At 34.5% G+C, this 20,311-nt stretch overlaps 1 protein-coding gene across 5 annotated transcripts in view; it reads right to left on the reverse strand.

Moving 5' to 3' along the window:
- Positions 1-14,985, reverse strand: part of LOC149827414 (uncharacterized) — a 68,474-nt gene extending 53,489 nt beyond the window's left edge. For 3 of the 5 annotated variants that reach the window (XM_090019355.1, XM_090019352.1, XM_090019356.1), the window contains exon 1: positions 14,820-14,985. The gene's annotated coding sequence lies outside the window, so the exon portion shown is untranslated. The other 2 variants (XM_090019354.1, XM_090019353.1) reach the window with 2 other exon arrangements.
- Positions 14,986-20,311: the final 5,326 nt, after the last annotated feature.

A 20,311-nucleotide genomic window follows, 5' to 3' on the forward strand; every position in this document is an offset into this window, starting at 1 on the left:
GATCATCAGGGGCCGGGTGAGCCCCGAGAACCAGTGGTTCTCTGTTTTAGTTATTTTGATGCATTGCAACAAATAAAATGTGATATTATTGTTTTACCACACTGTTCTATCTTGTCACGGGCTGTGGTCCCGTGAAAAGCTTAGCATGCTGATGTGCAAGCTTATGTTATTAATTCTGCATGTAAATTCGCAAATGTAAAAGAAATGAATTAATAACCAGATAAAAGAAAATAAAGAACAGTGTAATTCACTTTCTCCTTGATGTCCCTGCTTTAGTGTGGGAATCTTGGATGTTGCGGTTTAGGGGAAACCGTGAGGATACAAAAACTCCGTGTGCGTTTTGTTGCCCCTGAACCCGATATTGAGGTTCTTCTCCTGGCCACGGTTTTAGGGAGAATCCGCCACTTTACCCGGGAGTGGTGTGTTAGTCACAGCTGTGAGTTTTGGTATACCAAGAAAGTGGCGCCAGTGGATGCTGTTTTCCATGGTGTCCCCGATTTTGGATGCTGTTTTCCAAAGTTCCGATGGATGGTGTTGTTTCTTGATATCGGTCGAGGGCTAAGTTTGGAACCCGGTAATAAAATACAAATTGTGTGTGAAGCTACCCCGGGAACCCTACTTGACCTCGGGGATTGTACCCATTTGGTGTATCCGCGGGCCACTGTAATTAAAAAGAGGAACTTAAGGATTGTGTGCATTTAATAGGACATGCATATGGAAAGAGGAACACTTAAATAGAAGATAATAAATGGTTCATGCATTGCACATAAATAATGCATATTCTTGCTATGCATTAGTTCATACATGTTTACCTGTTCACTTGGTTGTTTATGTTGATCATTGTATGATGTTGAGCTCTTTTGCATTTAATTGCCTTATTGATTAAGTTGTGATCAATGTTACATATTTCGTGTTCCCTCCTGTTAAATGTTTAATTATGCATGAATGGTTAATTGACTTAGGAATTGATTATAATCGTATTCCTCAAAATATTACATAGATCTTATTTATGCTCTTTTTCTTATTTGATTCATTAGGGAAACCTGCACGCAGAATTCTTCGGATTTCTGACCCTCTTATTTTATTGGTTTTTCCCAGGCACAGGTGATCAGTGAAGTCGACTCGCTTCTGAGGGATACGAGGGTCACAATTGTTTCAGACGGCTTCACTTACGGACAGAGTGGCTCTACTTGTGTTTTATTTTAGTTCTTCTGATTTCCTGCAATTTGATATTTCACTTTTGACATTGAACATGTTACTCTTATTGATTCATTAATAAAAGAGTTCAGTGGATTGGTTATGATTGATAAATGCAAGTTGTTTTGTGGTGCGTGGTTATCCAATTTCACTGTAGGGACCCCAGGTCTCTGGGAAGTTTTCCGCGACTCTTAGAAAAATTTTAAAAAAAAATATTCCGCATTTTTCAAAGGTAGGAGTTGGGGTCGTTACATTAACCCATAAGTAGTCCACTCTTGAGCTCCTTATGGTAAGTTCACCGTGTTATTATTAGTTTTAATGCAAAAAATATATATAATTTTATGATCTCGTGTGTGTATATATATATATATATTTATTTATTTATTTATTTTGGGTTCCTTGAACACCATTATGATTATTGGTGAAAGCATGTTCTTTGAATTCTATTTGGTGCTTTCATTGAGATGTGTTCATTAAGAATTTTTAAATTCTTGTATGTTTTATATCTTGAGTCATCATAATTTTAAGTTCATTAGTCATGCCATGGAGATGTAAATCATAGGATAAAGGTTGGGTGGATGAAATGGAAAAGTGCTACTGGAGTGTTGTGCGATCGTAGAATGCCATTGCGGTTGAAGGGAAAGTTTTATAGGACGACTATTAGACCCGCTTTACTATATGGTACGGAATGTTGGGCTGCCAAGAGACATCATATTCAAAAAATGAGTGTAGCTGAGATGCGGATGCTTAGATGGATGTGTGGAAATACAATAAAAGATAAGATTCGGAACGAAGAGATACGTAAGAAGGTAGGTGTTGCACCCATTGAAAATAAGATGCGAGAGAATCGTTTATGGTGGTTTGGACATATTCGGCGAAGGCCTAATGATGCTCCAGTTAGAAGGTTGGAGAAATGGGAAAATATATTAGTTAAAAGAGGTCGGGGTAGGCCTAGGAAGACTTGGATGGAGATGATAGGAAAGGATATGAATGCTTTGAACCTCACCGAGGACATGGCGTTGGATAGAAATGATTGGAGGAAAAGGATTCATGTGGAAGACCCAAAATGAATTTCTTTTTTGGTTCATATCGCTGACCCCAATTGTTTTGGGATGAAGGCATAGTTGTTGTTGTTTGTTGTTGTTGTAGTCATGCCATGGATGTTTTGTATACTCTCATGAGATTTCTCTATCGGCATATCATCTTCATATTTATGTGTTGTGGACATATGTCTATGCATGTTTTATATGCCATTAATGATTGTGTCATTTCAAAATTGTTTTTGGTATTTTGGGTTGAAAAATTAGACATTTTGGGTATTATTTATAGAGTTTTATCTTAAAAATCTCTTTTTTTTTAAGTGAGTTATTGTTTTATTAGCTCTTGTGTAAGCATGATAAGTCAAAATATATTTTGGGTATGTTAGTATCATATGTGAAATCATGGTATTCATATGCATATCTTATGTGTTCTTTCATAATTTTTTGTAGCTTTAAAGTTATTAGATTATTGCATATACATGAATTTTGATCTCTTTGTGAGTATCATGATTAGTTGCACTTGTGTATACTCTTGGTTTTCCATATGGTTCTTTAAAAATCTCTATATATGTTTTTGGCCATCTTTAATATTGTATGCCATTGTTGTCTCATAGTAGACTTGATTATATTGACCATGCATATGATTGCATCATTTGATATATTGTTGTGCATATGACTGCACTATACTCATTCTAAAGTTTTCATCTACCTTTATTGGATTTGATTTGAAACTTTGTTTTTTCAAATTGGTTTTTATATATGAACTCACTCATTCGAAAACTTATTTTCGTGAGTATGTGTTGCCTCATTATGGCACTTGCTTTGTCCATCACAGATTTTTAGATGATGCCTCATTTATTTTTGGCCTTGTTGTTGTTGAACTAGAGTTGTGTGTGCACCTCAATTTTTTGTCAATTTAGATTGTTGGATTATAGTTTGGATCTAACTGACGATTGTTTAATATCTGATTTTGTGGGTGTGTTGTATCACTCATTTGTTTATTTGACCATTGTTATTATGGATGATTATAATTATGTTTATCTGTGATGGCTATCTATTTTGAAACCATGGTGTTTCGAAATATTATTAAAATTGAAAATCTTATTCTTCTTGATGACATTAGTTTGTTTTCATTACAAACTCGGTTAAGTGTTTTTCTTATTGTACCTCTCATCCAAGTTTCATTATATCTAAACAAGAGATGTTTGTTCATATATTCGTGTGTGTTTTTAGACTATTGTTGGCATTGAGATTATACTCTTGATCTAGTCGCGGATACACTTGATTTTTTAATGTCATTATTGTTAAAATACATGTACTCACATATATATATATATGTGTGTGTGTGAAATACCCAATAGGGGTATTTTCATTATTTTACATAGTTATTTCTAGAAACAACTATTTTTAATACTTAGGATATTTTAGATTTCTTATTTTTAGTATTGTTTTTTTTTTAAATCTTTTTTTGTACCATATTGAGGTCCCACCATGTAGTCGTTGGGGGGCTCCTAACGACAACATGTGAGAGCCCCCAATGGCGCCCACTTTTCCCATTTCTTTTTGTATAAATAAGGGTGTGCTCCCCATGTATTCTTTAAGCCTTAGAGCTCCTCTCTAATAAATCTCTTATTATTTTATGTGATACCTTTTAAAAGCTTGTGGTATTGTCCTATAGTGGACTTCTCTCGTATTCTCTCTCTTGTATTTGTCCATTGTACGACATTATGAATGTTTTAAGCATTTTTTGTATTTTCACATACAGATCCATACGATTCTTGAAAGTTGAAAGCACGACATTCCTCTTCATTCTTTCTCTCATACTTTGTTGGTGCAAAGGAATCCAAAATCGACCTATCATTCAAGCTCAATGGCAAGAACTACTTGATGTAGGCATCGGCAATGAAAAATAATTTCAAAGATAAGAAACTTTGGGGTTATGTAATGGGTTATATTCTGAAACCCCAACTAAAGTTCACCAAGATTGAAGGAGATCAAGAAAAGGCTCTTGAAGGAGATGCTCGCCTCAAAGCAATTGAAGAACATCAAAGAAAGGTAGACGATCAGGAGAGCAATCACGCAAAAATCCTTGTGTGGTTTATGAATAACATTGAACTCAAGGTATGTGCAAATATAGTTAAATTTCGCCGAGCCAATGAGGCTTGGTTCTTTATAAAAGATATGTATACCTAAAAAGACCTTGCAAGAGCCTACTTCTTGCAAGAAAAAGTAAGAACCACTAAGCAAAGAGATTTGAGCATTAAAGACTATTATAGTGTTCTAAATCCTTTATGGGATGAATTGACTCTTTTAGAGCCTAAGTGGGTGGCTACGGAGGATGTTGAACTTAGACAAAAGCAAATGGAACAAGAAAGATTGTTTCAATTTTTATTTGGGCTTAGACCCAAATTTGAACAAGATCCTGACTCCTTCATAGATCTACTCTTCCTCCTTTAGAAGATGTCATTGCCAAAATTACTCGAAAAGAAACATGTCTCAGCATGAGTAAAAGTGTAGATGAAGTCTTTGTCGTATCTAAACCCGGCAACAATGTTAAAACATACAAACCACCACATTTTGAAAAAACAAGAAAACTATAATAGAGGTAGAAAGATGATTGTATATCATCATTGCTATGAGCCGGGTCATATTAAACCCGCTTGCCCAAAATTAAGTGAAAGTTTCAAGCCTAAGGTGGCTTCCATTGAAGAATTCATCACTAAAAAGGAAGATGAAGGCAAGAACGGGGATCTCAAAGAAATACTTGGACAAATATCCATGGCTCTTCAACAAATACTCAAGGTTACTTCCTCTACATCGGGTGTCGTCATTGCCTCTACATCCCCACCCGGTATGTATTCTTTGATTCTAGATTTCAGAGCATCTTTTCATATGACCCCCCATGAAAATGCTTTAATCGATGTATGCACCAATTCAAAAAATATCTTGTGTCTTTGCGGCCGATGGAACCTTTTTAAAAATAAAAAGTATACGAACACTAGATTCTAAAAAATTTCAAAACTTTTTTGTTCCAAAAGTAAGAGTGGTTCCAAAATTAAACCTAAATCTCTTTTTGGTCTCCCAAATTACCGACCATAGGTGTAAAATATATTTTTCATCTAAAGGTTGCTTTGTACAGGATCTCCAGTCCGGGAAGCAAATTGGGCAATGCCATAGGAAGAGAGACCTCTACTATATGGATCATTTGACTCTTCCTACAAACTCTTTTTGTACTTATGTCCAAGATAAAAGTATTGAAACTTAGCATAAAAAACTTGGACATCCAAGTTACTCTAAAATGTATCTTTTTCCTTTTGAAAACAAAATTTGTAAAGAAAAAGATATAAATTGCAAAGATTGCATTTTTGAGAAAATGAAATCTATTCCATTTCCAACTAGAACTTTTATCTCAACATAACCTTTTGAATTGGTGCACTCGGGCGTTTGGGGTCCATATCCGGTTATATCTAAAGATGGTTATTCATATTACGTAACATTCATTGATGACTTCACTACATATGTGTGGATTTATTTCCTTAATCTTAAATTGGAAGTTTTTTCTTTCTTTAAAGAATTTTGCATGAAAGTTCAAAAACAATTTCAAAGTAGCATATTCATTCTTAGATCTGATTCGAGTGGAGAATACTTGTCCAATGATTTTCAAGATTACTTAAAGCAAAATGGAATTTGTCATCAAAGATCATTTCCTAAAACTCCACAATAAAACGGGCTAGCGGAAAGAAAACATAGGCAAATTATAGAAACCGCTAGAACTTTTCTTATTTCCAAAAATATTCATAAGAATTTTTGGGCCAAAGTCGTTTTAACTTCCACATATTTAATAAATTGTATGTCATCATCGAATTTGAAAAATATCTCTCCTTATGAAAAACTTTCTAAATTTATACCTGATTTCAATCACCTTTGTATTTTTTGTTGTAAGAGCTTTGTCCTCTTGCATAAAAGAGACAGGTTGTCTCCAAAAGCGATTGAATGTGTTTTCCTTGGATATGGTGAAAATCAAAAAAGATATAGATGCTTTGATTACAAAAATAATAAACTTTATGTTTCAAAAGATGTAACCTTCTTAGAAGATGAAAATGGTTTTGAAAAACTTGATAAGAAAGATGGAATTGACTATATGTTCTTGTATGATCTTTCCCCAACAGAAGATATGTATGATGATTCTTTGAATCATTTTGAAATTATAGATGATACACATCATGAAGTATCTAATATTGAAACATCACTAAGTAGTAATGATATCATTGATAAAAATCTTCATGTTTATACCCAGCATGAACAAGATAAACCTATTAATACAACAACAACAACAACTACGCCTTCATCCCAAAACAATTGGGGTCAGCGATATGAACCAAAAAAGAAATTCATTTTGGGTCTTCCACATGAATCCTTTTCCTCCAATCATTTATATCCAACGCCATGTCCTTGGTGAGGTTCAAAGCATTCATATCCTTTCCTATCATCTCCATCCAAGTCTTCCTAGGCCTACCCCGACCTCTTTTAACTAATATATTTTCCCATTTCTCCAACCTTCTAACTGGAGCATCATTAGGCCTTCGCCGAATATGTCCAAACCACCGTAAACGATTCTCTCGCATCTTATTTTCAATGGGTGCAACACCTACCTTCTTACGTATCTCTTCGTTCTGAATCTTATCTTTTATTGTATTTCCACACATCCATCTAAGCATCCGCATCTCAGCTACACTCATTTTTTGAATATGATGTCTCTTGGCAGCCCAACATTCTGTACCATATAGTAAAGCGGGTCTAATAGTCGTCCTATAAAACTTTCCCTTCAACCGCAATGGCATTCTACGATCGCACAGCACTCCAGTAGCACTTTTCCATTTCATCCACCCAACCTTTATCCTATGATTTACATCTCCATCAATTTCTCCATACTTTTGAATGATGGATCCCAAATATTTGAAATAATCATTCACCGGTATATCTTGCTCACCAAGCTTCACTACACTCCCATCACTACTTCGTTGCTTACTAAACCGACATTCCATATATTCAGTCTTACTCTTACTCAACTTAAAACCTCTAGCTTCCAATGTCTGTCTCCATAATTCTAACTTAGCATTAACCCCAGCTCTAGACTCATCAATCAAAACAATATCATCAGCAAACAACATACACCACGGTACATTTTCTTGAATTGATCTCGTAAGCTCATCCATCACTATCGCAAATAGGAAAGGGCTTAAAGCAGATCCTTGATGTAACCCAACCGTTATCGGAAAATTGGTTGTCACCCCTCCACAAGTGCGGACATTGGTTACTACTCCTTCATACATATCTTTAATTATACTAATGTACTTGAGAGAAACACCTTTCTTCATCATTGTCCACCAGAGAACGTCCCTAGGTACTCTATCGTATGCCTTCTCTAAATCAATAAAAACCATATGCAAATCTTTGTTCCTCTCTCTATATCTTTCAATAAGTTGTCTAAGAAGATGTATAGCTTCCATAGTTGATCTTCCAGGCATAAAACCAAATTGATTCTCCGATATCATGACAACCTTCCTCAACCTAGACTCAATCACCCTCTCCCAAAGTTTCATAGTATGACTCATGAGTTTTATACCACGATAGTTTGTGCAATCTTGTATATCACCCTTATTCTTATATAAAGGCACCAAAGTACTCTTCCTCCACTCATTAGGCATCTTATTTGTTCGCCAAATCAAGTTAAAAAGATTTGTCAACCATTCTAAACCTTTCTCTCCCAAGCATTTCCAAGCCTCGATAGGTATACCATCTGGGCCAACTGCCCTTCTTGATTTCATTTTCTTCAAAGCCTCTGCAATTTCTTTCTTTTGAATCTTGCGCATGAAGTCACGATTTATCTCATGAAAAGGAATGGAGAAGTCTCCAAGATCTTGAGCATGACTATCATTAAATAGCTTATCAAAATAATCTTTCCATCTCTCCTTAATCTCCTCATCTTTGACTAAAACCCTTTGCGTTTCATCTTTGATACATCTAACCATACCCAAATCCTTCGATTTCCTATCTCTCATCTTTGCAAGCCTATAAATATCCTTCTCGCCTTCTTTGGTATCCAACTTGTCATAAACCTCCTTATATACCTTAGCCCTCGCGTTTCGAACAACTTTTTTAGCTTCCTTCTTTGCTATCATATACTTCTCCAAATTCTCATTATCACGACTCTTACTTAGATTTCTATAACACTCTCTTTTAACCTTAATAGCTAATTTGACATCCTCGTTCCACCATGATGTATCCTAGATAAACCTATTAATACTCTAGAAAAATATTCTCAAAATAATGAATCTATAAAAGAAACCTCCCTTAGACGATCTTCTAGAGAATCCATTCCACCAAATAGGTTTGTGTCATATGAATCGCTTACACCGAATTATAGGGTTTGTCTAATAACTTTGCATTCATATCATGAGTCCGCACATTATCATCAAGCAAAAAATATACCTCATTGGATTGAAGCCATGAAAATGAAACTAGAATTAGATGCTCTCAAAAAGGCTAACACTTGGGAAATAGTTAAAATTCCTCCAAACAAAAAACCTATTGGATACCGGTGGGTTTTTAAAATTAAGATTAAAAGTGATGGATTTTTAGAATGATATAAAGCAGGATTAGTTGCTAAAGGATATCACAAGAATATGATATTGATTATGAGAAAACCTTTGTGCCCGTAGCAAGAATGACTAGTGTTAAAACCTTAATAGTTGTAGCAGCATCTAAAAAATGACCTATATATCAATTAGATGTTAAAAATGTTTTCCTTAATGGAAAACTAAATAAAGAAGTTTATATGGATCCTCCGTCGGGGTTTAATATTGGACATAGTCAAACTCTTAAACTTTTAAAAGCATTATATGGTCTTAAGCAAGACCCCAAAGCTTGGTATGATAAATTTAGTGATGTCATGATTAATTTGGGTGTTCACTCATGTTATACTGACATTGCTCTCTTTGTAAAAAATGCAGGATCTAGTATTGTTGTTCTTTTATTTTATGTTGATGATATGATTGTTACAGGAAATTATCAAGTTGGTATTTGCAATATTAAAAATATGTTAAAAAGTAACTTTGATATGTCTGACTTAGGATTTCTAAGATACTTCTTAGAAATTAAAGTTGTGTATTCCCCACGGGAATATATACTTTCGCAAATTAAACTTGTTGCAGATATATATACTAAATCTGGGATTTCATATGACAAGAAGGTGGAGACTCTTGAAATGATCAATGCTAAATTAAGACTGGAGGATGGGGTTCTCTTAGAAGATCCCACACCCTATAGGCAACTCATTGGTTCTCTCAGGTATCTATCCATTACCATACCAGATATTACGCATGTTGTTCACTCTGCTAACCAGTTTCAACATGCTCCTACAATTGTGCATATGAGTGACGTTCTACAAATCGTTAGATACATCAAAAATACCATCATTAAAGGGCTATTTTTATCTTCATCATCTTCATTAAATTTGCTTGCTTATGATTGGGGAGGTAACCCTAATGATAGAATCTTAACTACTGGTTTTGTGTCTTCTTAAGAGATTCTTTAATTGCCTAGAGATGTAAGAAGCAACAAAAAGTCTTGTTGTCCTCTACTGAAGCTGAATACAGGGTTATGGCAACTACCACAATGAAACTTGTTTGGATAATGAAGTCTTCTCAAAGATATGAGTGTAAACATCTCTGGTCCTTTGAAGCTATGTTGCGACAACAGAAGTGCAATTTATATCACCAGCAATCACACCTTTCATAAGCACACCAAGCACATAGAGATGGACTGCCACTATGTTCGTGATGAATATTTGATAGGAACAATTACCTTGCCAAATGTCACATCAGAATATCAACTGGCAGACTTCACTAAAGCCCTTCCTGCTCTCCGCTTTATTTTCTTACTTAGCAAACTTTTGGTCATCTCCCCGTAAAGTTTGAGGGGGGTGTTAAAATACATGTAATCATATATATATATATATATATATATATATTTATAAAGTATATATATGTGAAATACCCAATAGGGGTATTTTCATCATTTTACATAGTTGTTTCGAGAAACAACTATTTTTAATACTTAGGATATTTTAGATTTATTATTTTTATTTTTATTTTTATTTTTATTTTAAATCTTTTTTTTGTACCACATTGGGGGTCCCAACGACAACATGTGGGAGCCCCCAACGGCTCCCACTATAAATAGGGGTGTGCTCCCCCATGTATTCTTTAAGCCTTAGAGCTCCTCTCTAATAAATCTCTTATTATTTTATGTGTTGCCTTTCAAAGGCTTATGGTATTGTCCCATAGTGGACTTCTCTCTTATTCTCTCTCTTGTATTTGTCCATTGTAGGACATTGTGAATGCTTTAAGCATTCTTTGTATTTCTGCATACTTCATTACAATTATATATAGATAAGAGATGTTTATTCACACCTTCATATGTGATTTTATCTCTTCGTTGGCATTGTGATTATGCTCTTGTTCTAGTCGTTGATACAATTGTTTTGAGTGTCATTATATGTAGACAAGAGATGTTTATACACATCTTCGTGCTTTGGCCCTTTAGTGACATTATGTCTATGCCCTTATTCTAATCGTTGATACACTTGATTTTTGAGGTTTGCAAGTCTAATGAGGTGATTGCTTGTGGTGGTCGAACTATTGTTGAGATTGCCAAAATATCATTTCTTGATATTTATGGGATTTTTAAATCTCTTCATATCTTTCGCAAATTGGTTTTTATTTGCACATATCATTCTCTTTGTTACGTGGGATTTTTTAAAATCTTTTAATAAATTTTTAAACTTTTACTACTTGTTTTTTCTTATATAGAAAAATATTTATCGATAAAATTTCATGCATTTCATTGATAACATATATATATATATATATATATATATATATATATATATATATATATATATATATGTTTTCAATTTGTTATTTGGTCCTCTATACTTAAACTCATTCTAGGATGTGTGAGTGAATTTTAATGGGTTATGATTTATGGGATTTCTCTCATTCATTATTATGTGCATTAAATATATTGCATATATATATATATATATATATATATATATATATATATATATATATATATATATTTCTAAATGATTATCTTGTCCACATTGTTGTATGCATAAATTTAATTAACTCATCTTTTTTTCAGGTTCTTTTTTGAAGTGTTATACTTTATATGCATGTTGTTTTTAGTATAAATTGATGATTTGTTTTATTTGAAGTGTTTTTCTAAAAAAATGGGATATTATTAATACATGATTGTTTATCTTTTATTGATAATTTAAATGTTTTTTAAGTGATTAAATTCTCTTGTGATCAATATTTATGTTTTCTTGAAAAATATGTTGATTATGGGTTTGTGCTTGGCTAAAATTGTTTTTATAAATTTTATATTTGAGGTATGCTCCTCTTATCTTGCTTGAATTGTTACTAATGTTTCTAAAAATCTTAAAATTATTACTTTGTTCTACTTGAGTGTCATTCTTGTTCAAAATATACATACTAGTTTCTTTTTTAAACTATATAACTATTTGGTTAGGATAACTTTTTTTTGTGTACTTGGGATCTGTGTTTCGTTCTCTTTGTAGGTTTTTAAAGATGTGATGGATTGAGAAAGGAATATCTTTAATACATCATATCATAAATATAGAGATAGCTGATGAAGGCGTTTGGGGATAATCACCAATGATGACATTCAAAGACTTATATTTGCAAAATTCTCTGATGCATCATAAAGATAGAGACTCTCAATGAAGGCACTTGAAGACTTGGATCGTCCCTATTATTTATTTATTTTTGTATTTTCAAACTTTCGGTATATTACACCGTAAGTTTGAAAGGGATTGTTAATTTGTATATATATATATATTATTTATAATGATGTAATAGGTAATACCCTATAGGGGTATCTGCATCATTTTATAGCATTATAATAGGTTGTGCCCATTAGGGGTACTTTAATTCTTTTACTTTTTTTTTGTCCTCTTTTGTTTTTGTCCAAAAGACCAAATAGAGTTGTTGGGTTCTTTTTGGACTAGTCAACATAGAGTTGACAGGTCAATAAAGTTGTTGGAACAGTCCAACAGCTATATGTATAAATAAGGCTGAACCCCCCTCTTGTTCTCCAGTGCTCTTTGAAAGCATTGTAACTCACGTTGTGAGTATATTATAAATAAAATGTTATTTATTTTATTCTTGCTTTTGTGTTTTAATGCATGGCATTGCCCTTACTTGCTCTTTGTATTGCCTATGTTGACAACTTGTATTATCCCATGGTGGACTTGTACATGTGCACGTTGTGTTTGTGTTATCGTAAGCTCTTTTTGGTTCTTATGTTTTTCTGCATATTTCGTGAGAATAATATCACAAACAAAGTCTAAGCCAAGGCAAGCCTAGGCAGACTTAGAGCCTATTGTTTTTTATGCTTGAAAGTCAAGCTTGAGTTTGGCTCAACCAAGTTTTTAAGCTAGAATGGGCAATTGACCAAGCCATGCATGAGCTCCTGAATCATCTTTGCAAGTGACTCTGAGGACAGAGGTGGTGGCTGCCACCATGCCCCATCAGTCTCCGCTGCCCTCCCACCAAAAAAAGAAAATACAAACCCCAAAAATATGCATAACTCAGCCACTTATTTATGTTGAATGAGATGGAGGGGTGCTTAGCTCACACTACCATAACCAAAGGGTCTCTTATTCGAACCTTATGGGATTTATCCCCCAGCTTAAGTATCAAAACATGCTCAGCTGGTTATTTAATGGTTGCCAGAGAAGGAAATGGACTCCAAAAGCAATACAGGAAGCAAAAACAAGAAAAGAAAGATTTTTAGGTCCAGGTAAAGTGGGATGCAAAAAGTGATTCAGAGGAATCAAATAAGTAAATTAAGAAGAATTTTAGGATTCTTGAGTAAAAAGAGTACAAGATGTTATATTCTATGATGCTACTGTTACATATATGAATATAACTATTTTGTTTTAAAAAACACTAACGTATATATTACTCATGGAGCAGACAATTTTGTCCAATATGGCCATAAATCAATTTATTGTGCAGCATATCTTAAGACAAAATCACATATCAATATCTTAAATCCAAGAGAAATCATAATTTTTTAATAATGGATAAACAGTAGCTTCACACTTATAAATTGCATACAAAAGACAATATAATAGTATACGCATCCTTAAAATGAGAAGAAATTTTTTAACAATTTGGCTTGACTTATTTTTTAAATAGGAAATCTAAATAGTTTTTAATTTAATAAAATCCAAAACATTTTTCTTTTGAAAGAAATATAGAAAATTTATTCTCATTTATTATTTGTTCTCAACATTTTATGTAGGATAGGTTGAGTCTAGAATTGTTTCTTGATCGAAAGTCTTCAAAAGTTAGTAATTGCAAATCTCATGTATTTTTACACTTCTAACTATCCAATTATGATAAAATATTTTAATTTCATTACAAATATTGTTCTCTATCGAACTAATGTCTCCTACCTATAAAAGATAAGACAACGCCATTTAGTATAATGCTCCCAACTACCACATAATATCTCCCTTCTTTCAAGAACCCAGTTCTTCAAATAGGGATCGATCAGATGGCGTTCATATAAAGCATTTTATTCTAAGCATGAAGCCTCCATACTCCATAGAATTCAACAATTCAAAAACTTTGATGAAGAACAAAACAAGCCCATATTTTGGTTACTAAAACACATTCTGATATATATGAATTTTTTCAATGCATAACCAACTCTGATTCTATATACTACATAAAACATGAAAAAAGAAGGTACATCAATGTAAATAGCTATACAGTGGCACTAAGGTATATACATGAGGATAAGAAGGAACAAAAGCGAAAGCAGTTTGGAAATAAGCACGATACAAGTTCAAGTTGTATGAACAAAAAGAAGAGTCTGACACAAGTTAAGGTCCATGTGCCACACAAATCTGACAGGCACCCAAAATAAAAAGAAAAAAGAAAAAAACACAAAATTCATTATCAGATTTGAAACGTGTTACATCGCAGATGCAACACCACAAATTCCTCGTGCAATAAAAATACTAAAAATTGCCATACCCATCTACAAAATTCAATCCATCGCAATGGAGATAAAACTTAGTCAGAGTTACGCAAATAGGAGATCGAAGCAAACCACTCAGAAATATACGCCCATCAATTTCTCCAGAAAGAAAGAAAAAAATCAGTCAGGAGTCGTGCAGATTACCAAAGACGCAGCAAAATTCTTTCAGAAATGAGTGAATGACCACAAGCAACGCATCTGCGGAAACAGACAATTCAGAAGAAACGCGATATCTAGCAAAATCCATGCTTAGATCGAAGAATCATAGAAAAACTAGTCGGAAATTACTCGACCTGGATATGTGCAACGAGAAGAAAGATCGATGCCCAAAATTGGCCGACACCCACATCACACAAAATTGCGCCAATTTGATAATTTTCGATAGCCATCATAAAGTTCTACTTACGTTGACATGAATCGAGAGAGAGAGATCCATACCCGTAGATGCACTCTTGCTTCTTCCCTACCGAGAGAGAGAGAGAGAGATCTATTTTTCTCGCTCCCCAATTGGATCTGACTGAATTCTATAACAAGCCAGGTGTGTTTTGCACCGTCTGTGCGATGCCATAGTTTTTTCCCACATTTCCCCTCATCCCTCTTTCTAATTTTTTTTTGTCCAACTCTTTTATGATAGGTGGCAGCAGTACATGTGAGATCTTGATTTTTGGGTATCATTCTTTAATTCAACAATGCTTCCTTTTTATTGGAAACTAAGAGCCTGTAACGTGTTCATGAAAATTTGAAAATTGTATTCCAAGAGCGTTGAACGCTAAATTGGTAATTACTGATTTCTCAATTCTTTTATAAGGTCATTTAAAATAAATTCCCTCTTATGAAGGGTCTGCTTGAAAACTGGTAATTCAAGCTTCCAAGGGAGTTTATGGGGAAGTTTGGAAGTGAGAAAAGCTTTCATAGAAAAAGAAAGTTTGGATTAAGAGAGTTTTTTATAAGAAAAAATTTTCAAAAGAAAGTTTTTCACTTGTTTGTGTAGCATGAGAAAAACATAGTGGAAAATGTGAAAAAATGAGAGAGAGGAGGAGTGTGGCGATGATGGTGAGATGGTGGGTGGTGGTGGTGAGTATTATCGGATCCGGATCTGTTTGGAATCATTATGATCGAGATACACTTGTCCACATTTGTCGTGAACAACTAGAGACTGATTGGTCTCTCAAAGATGTCGATAACCACATTTGGCCTCTCACAAATGTCATAACTCAGGAGATAATTTAAGAGAAAAAGATTTTTTTGATAATGTGGAGGAAGTTGAAAAAGACAAGAAGTTTATCTTATCTCCTAGGCAAGCCAATCCAGCTACTAATAAAATATTTATAACATGTAAACACGTTGAAAAAACTTAAGGAAAGAAGACTTCATTGGCCCATGGATGTAGGCACTATTGTCGAACCATGTATATTGTGTGTCTCTCTCTCTCTCTTGATTATCATTTTTTACTATTCATCAATTGATTTTCAAATTTGTTTATGGTATCAGAGCTAGAACCATGAGTTTATACGTTTTGATTTCATGGTTGCCTCTTCTTCCTCAATCAAGTTTCCATATCCCATAATTTTGAATGTTGCTAAGTTCGTGCCATTAAAATTGACACACACCAACTATTTACTCTAGAGGACACAACTATTTGGGTTTATAGAAAGTCAAGACCTCTAGGAATTCATTGGACATGAATCTCACATTCAATTGCAATTTCTAGTTGATGACAAAGGAGTCTGTGTCAAAAATCTAAGTTTCATCCATGGAGGAAATCAGATCACCTTCTGCGTGGGTGGATAACTGGCACCTTATCCTAGGATGTTATCAGATTCATTGTTGGACTCGACACGGTTGCACAAGTATGGTCAACCCATGAAGAAGCCTTTGCTCTTGACTCTCAAGAGCGCAAATGCTATTTACTGCAAAAACTTCAAACATTTCGAAAAGGTAACCTTTCGCTATCCAAATACATTGCTTTTTTTTTTAAATACTTGTGATGATCTTGCCGCCATTAGCAAATTTGTCGATAACTGGAACAAAGTTTTATCACTGTTAAACAATCTTGGATATGAGTATGAAGCATTTGTCATATCCATGATGAAATTGTTGGTACCTACGTACAGAAAGTTATTTTATTTGCTCCAATCTCATGAGACCTTTAAAATTCTTCAGATGCCTGATCAGGATTCCCATCCTAATCAAAAATGGCTTTTGTAAGCCAACGACAAGATAGAAATCAAAACAATAATAGAGGAGGCTTTCAAAACCATTTTTTCTAGAGGTCATGGTTTTTCTCAAATGAAAATTCAATCTTTGTGCCAAATGAATCAACAAGTCCAGAACAATCAAAATTGTCAAAACAAATAAGAAAACCAGCAGAAGGATAAGCATGTAGTCTGCCAAATTTGTTCAAAACTGAATCACACTGCATTGAAGTGTTATCATAGGGTTAATCAAATGTACGAAGTTGGTGATATTTTCCAAGCATTAGCAGCTATGACAGTTTCAAATAATTATGATCATACTTGGTTTCCTGACACGGGCGCGAGTTCTCATGTTACCGCCAACCCAGGTATGCTTCATAAGCTTAATCCCTACTTCGGTCATGACAAAATAATATTGGGGAATGGAGAAAAACTCTTGATTACTCATGTTGGTTCAGTTGATCTTAAACTTGGTCAGGAAAAACTTGGACTCAATAATATTCTAGTTGTTACTGACATAAAATAAATTGATTTTTGTTAGCCAATTAACATATGGTCAACCTTTATTTTTTGAGTTGTATAATGATCGGTTTCTTATAAAGGACAAGGTGACCAAGAGACATATAGCTTTGGGGCTTAGAAGCGATGACCGCTACATCCTACAACCGACCACAAAAGAGACATTTTTCTCGAATAGACAGCGCAGTGTAAGCAAAGATAAATGGCATCGTTGGTTGGGACACCCGAGTGTGAAGATAGTTGAATTTTTGCAAAATAAAAGGTTGATTTCTTTTTCTGCAAATAAAAATAAAGCCATATGTAAGAGTTGCATCATGGCCAAGTTTAAACGACTTTCGTTTACTAAGTTTGAAGAATCTTCTAATAAACCTTTTAAGAAGATACATTGTGATGTTTGGAGGCCCGCATTCAAGGTTCCTCACCAAGGTTTCAAGTATTATGTCATTATGGTCGACGACTTCTCTATATATGTTTGGCTATACTCGTTGAAATTGAAATCTATTTTATTTACAGGTTTTATGAGTTTCATAAATTGATTTCGAACAAATTCGATGCCACCCTTAAAATTTTTCAATCTAAATGTGGTGGAGAATTCATGGGGCATAACTTTTAACAATACTTAAGAGAATATGGAATTCATCATAATGTTTTTTGTCCTCACACGCACGAACAAAATGAACGAACGAAATGGAAACATCATAGTATTGTTGAACTGAGCCTTGCCATGATGTTCTATGCTTCATTGCCTACAAAGTTTTGGGTTGAAGCTTTTCTCACACCGTTTGGTTAATCAACCGTTTACCCAGCTCTGCATTAAAAATAATGTCCACATATGAGAAGCAGTTTCGCAAATGGCCTAAGTATGGATATCTTCGTGTTTTAGGGACACAGTGTTTTCCACATTTACATGATTTTGCCAAGAACAAATGTTATCCGTGATCTCTATTATGTGTATTTTTGGGCTATAGCAATAACTACAAGGGATATTGTTGCCTGCATGTCGACACTTGTTGAATTTACATCAATTGTCATGTTATTTTTAACAAAAGCTGCTTCATTTTGAAAGGCATATCATCTCATGATCATGATATTTTTATGAACGACCAGCCATTCCTATGGACGACCAATATCCAAGCATTATCCTCGATTATCTGAAGTATGTTGCCTCACGACCGTCGCACATAGTGTCTTGAAACCTCATTCCCACAGGTACCTCAGCCTCCCCTGCCTCTCATCTTCAAACCTCTTCCATTGTTTTCTCTTCTCCCACTCTCCCTACTAATGCTCATCCCATGCTGACTAGCACCAAATCCGGTGTTGTTAAGCCCAATCCCAAATATTTTTTAGTCACTCTTGATATTCCTCTTGAACCCAAAATCGTCAAAGTAGCCCTCTCTCGCCCCAGGTGGCATCAGACTATGCAAGATAAAATGACTGCTCTTTCCCATACAAAAACTTGGGAACTTTTTCCTCAAACTCTGGACATGAATATTTTCGGTTGTAAATGGGTTTTTAAGACTAAACTTCATGCTGACGGTTCTCTAGATCGTCTCAAAGCTTGTTTGGTCACCAAGGGTTTTATCCAACTTTTCAAATTCTGTTTTATTGAGACATTTTCCCTTGTTATCAAATCCATCACCATTCTCATCATCCGCTCCATCGCTTTAATGTCATCTTGGCCTATTCGTCAGCTTAATATAAAAAATGCCTTTATTTACGACTCCCTTGATAAACTCATTTTCATGGACCAACCCTTTGTTTTTAGTGATCCCTCCAAACCCACCATATGTGTAAACTTCATCGTGCTTTATATGGGCTCCGCCAATCCTCTCGCACGTGGTTTGATCATTTCAACTCTTTTTTGCTGGGTATGGGCTTCTTTTGCAATGTGGATGATTCTTCTCTTTTTATATGTCGCCATGCCTATGAATGTGCTTTCTTATTATTATATGTTGATGATATCATTATCACTGGAAGCAATTTTGTCTTTTTGACTGGTGTTATTAAGCGGTTAAGCAATAAATTTGTCATGCCCAACCTTGGCGATCTTTACCATTTTTGGGGAGTTTAGGTCCAACGGTTTGATGCAGGACTTTTTTTTAATTAGACTCATTATGATTATAAGATTCTTGACAAGGCTCGAATGAAGGATTGTCGCCCTATTTCCACTGCTATGGTTGGTCGGTCGGCCCCACCTACTTATTCACCTCCCTATGCCAACATTCAATATTATCAAAGTTTAGTTGGGAGCCTTCACTATCTCACTTTCATTCGGTCGGACATATTTTACAGTGTTAATTATGTTTGTTAGTATATGAATGCTCCTATTGAGTTTCATTTTCAGCTTGTCAAGTATATTCTTCGGTACATCAAAGGCACCATCCATTTTAGCACCCCCCTCCTTGCTCATAATCCGCTCATTCTCTATGGGTTTTTGGATGCTGACTGGGCCAAATGTCCCACCACCCATCACTCTACCTCTGGATATTATGACATTTTGACGATAATTGCATCTCTTAGAGCGCAAAGAAGCAACCAATGATTGTCCGCTCAAGCACTAAAGTTGAATATCGCTTTTTACCCTCTGCCACTGCTCAGCTCACCTGGATCACGTTTATACTTCATGCTCTTGGCCTCTACAATTCGCAAGCTTCCATGGTTTTATACAATAATTTCTATGTGTTGCATATGACAGTGAACCCCATGTTTCACAATCACTCTAAGCATATTGAGATCGATTACCACTTTGTGTGTAAGAAAGTTGCCCAACGCCAACTCTCTCATCTCTAGGTTGTTGATATATTCACCAAGCCATTGATTAAGGCAGCCTGATCATGCATGCATTTATCTATTTTATGCATCTTATTTTATGCATGATCCATGTGGAAATCAATTTAAAAACCTATTTTTATCGTTAGTTTTAAGAAGTTGCATTGAAATTGAATTTATTCAAAAACTGTGTATTTCAAAGCTTGCCCTACGATTTTTAGTGCTTTTATTAGTATATGAATTTTCTTAATTATATTATAATTAGGTTAGGTTTTGATTAAATAATTCTAATTAGTTTAGGAAGTTTGATTTTTAGAAAATAAAACATGTTTTTTTAAACAGGGTCTTTTTGGAAATTATTGAAAACTTTTGGACTTGTTTTAAAAAATCTCTTTTAATCTAACATGATATTATAAATAGTAGTTTAGAAGGCTGAGAGGATGTTTT

The sequence above is a fragment of the Nuphar pumila genome, chromosome 10 (assembly GCF_984573655.1).
Source record: "Nuphar pumila chromosome 10, dmNupPumi1.hap1.1, whole genome shotgun sequence".
Lineage (NCBI taxonomy): Eukaryota > Viridiplantae > Streptophyta > Magnoliopsida > Nymphaeales > Nymphaeaceae > Nuphar > Nuphar pumila.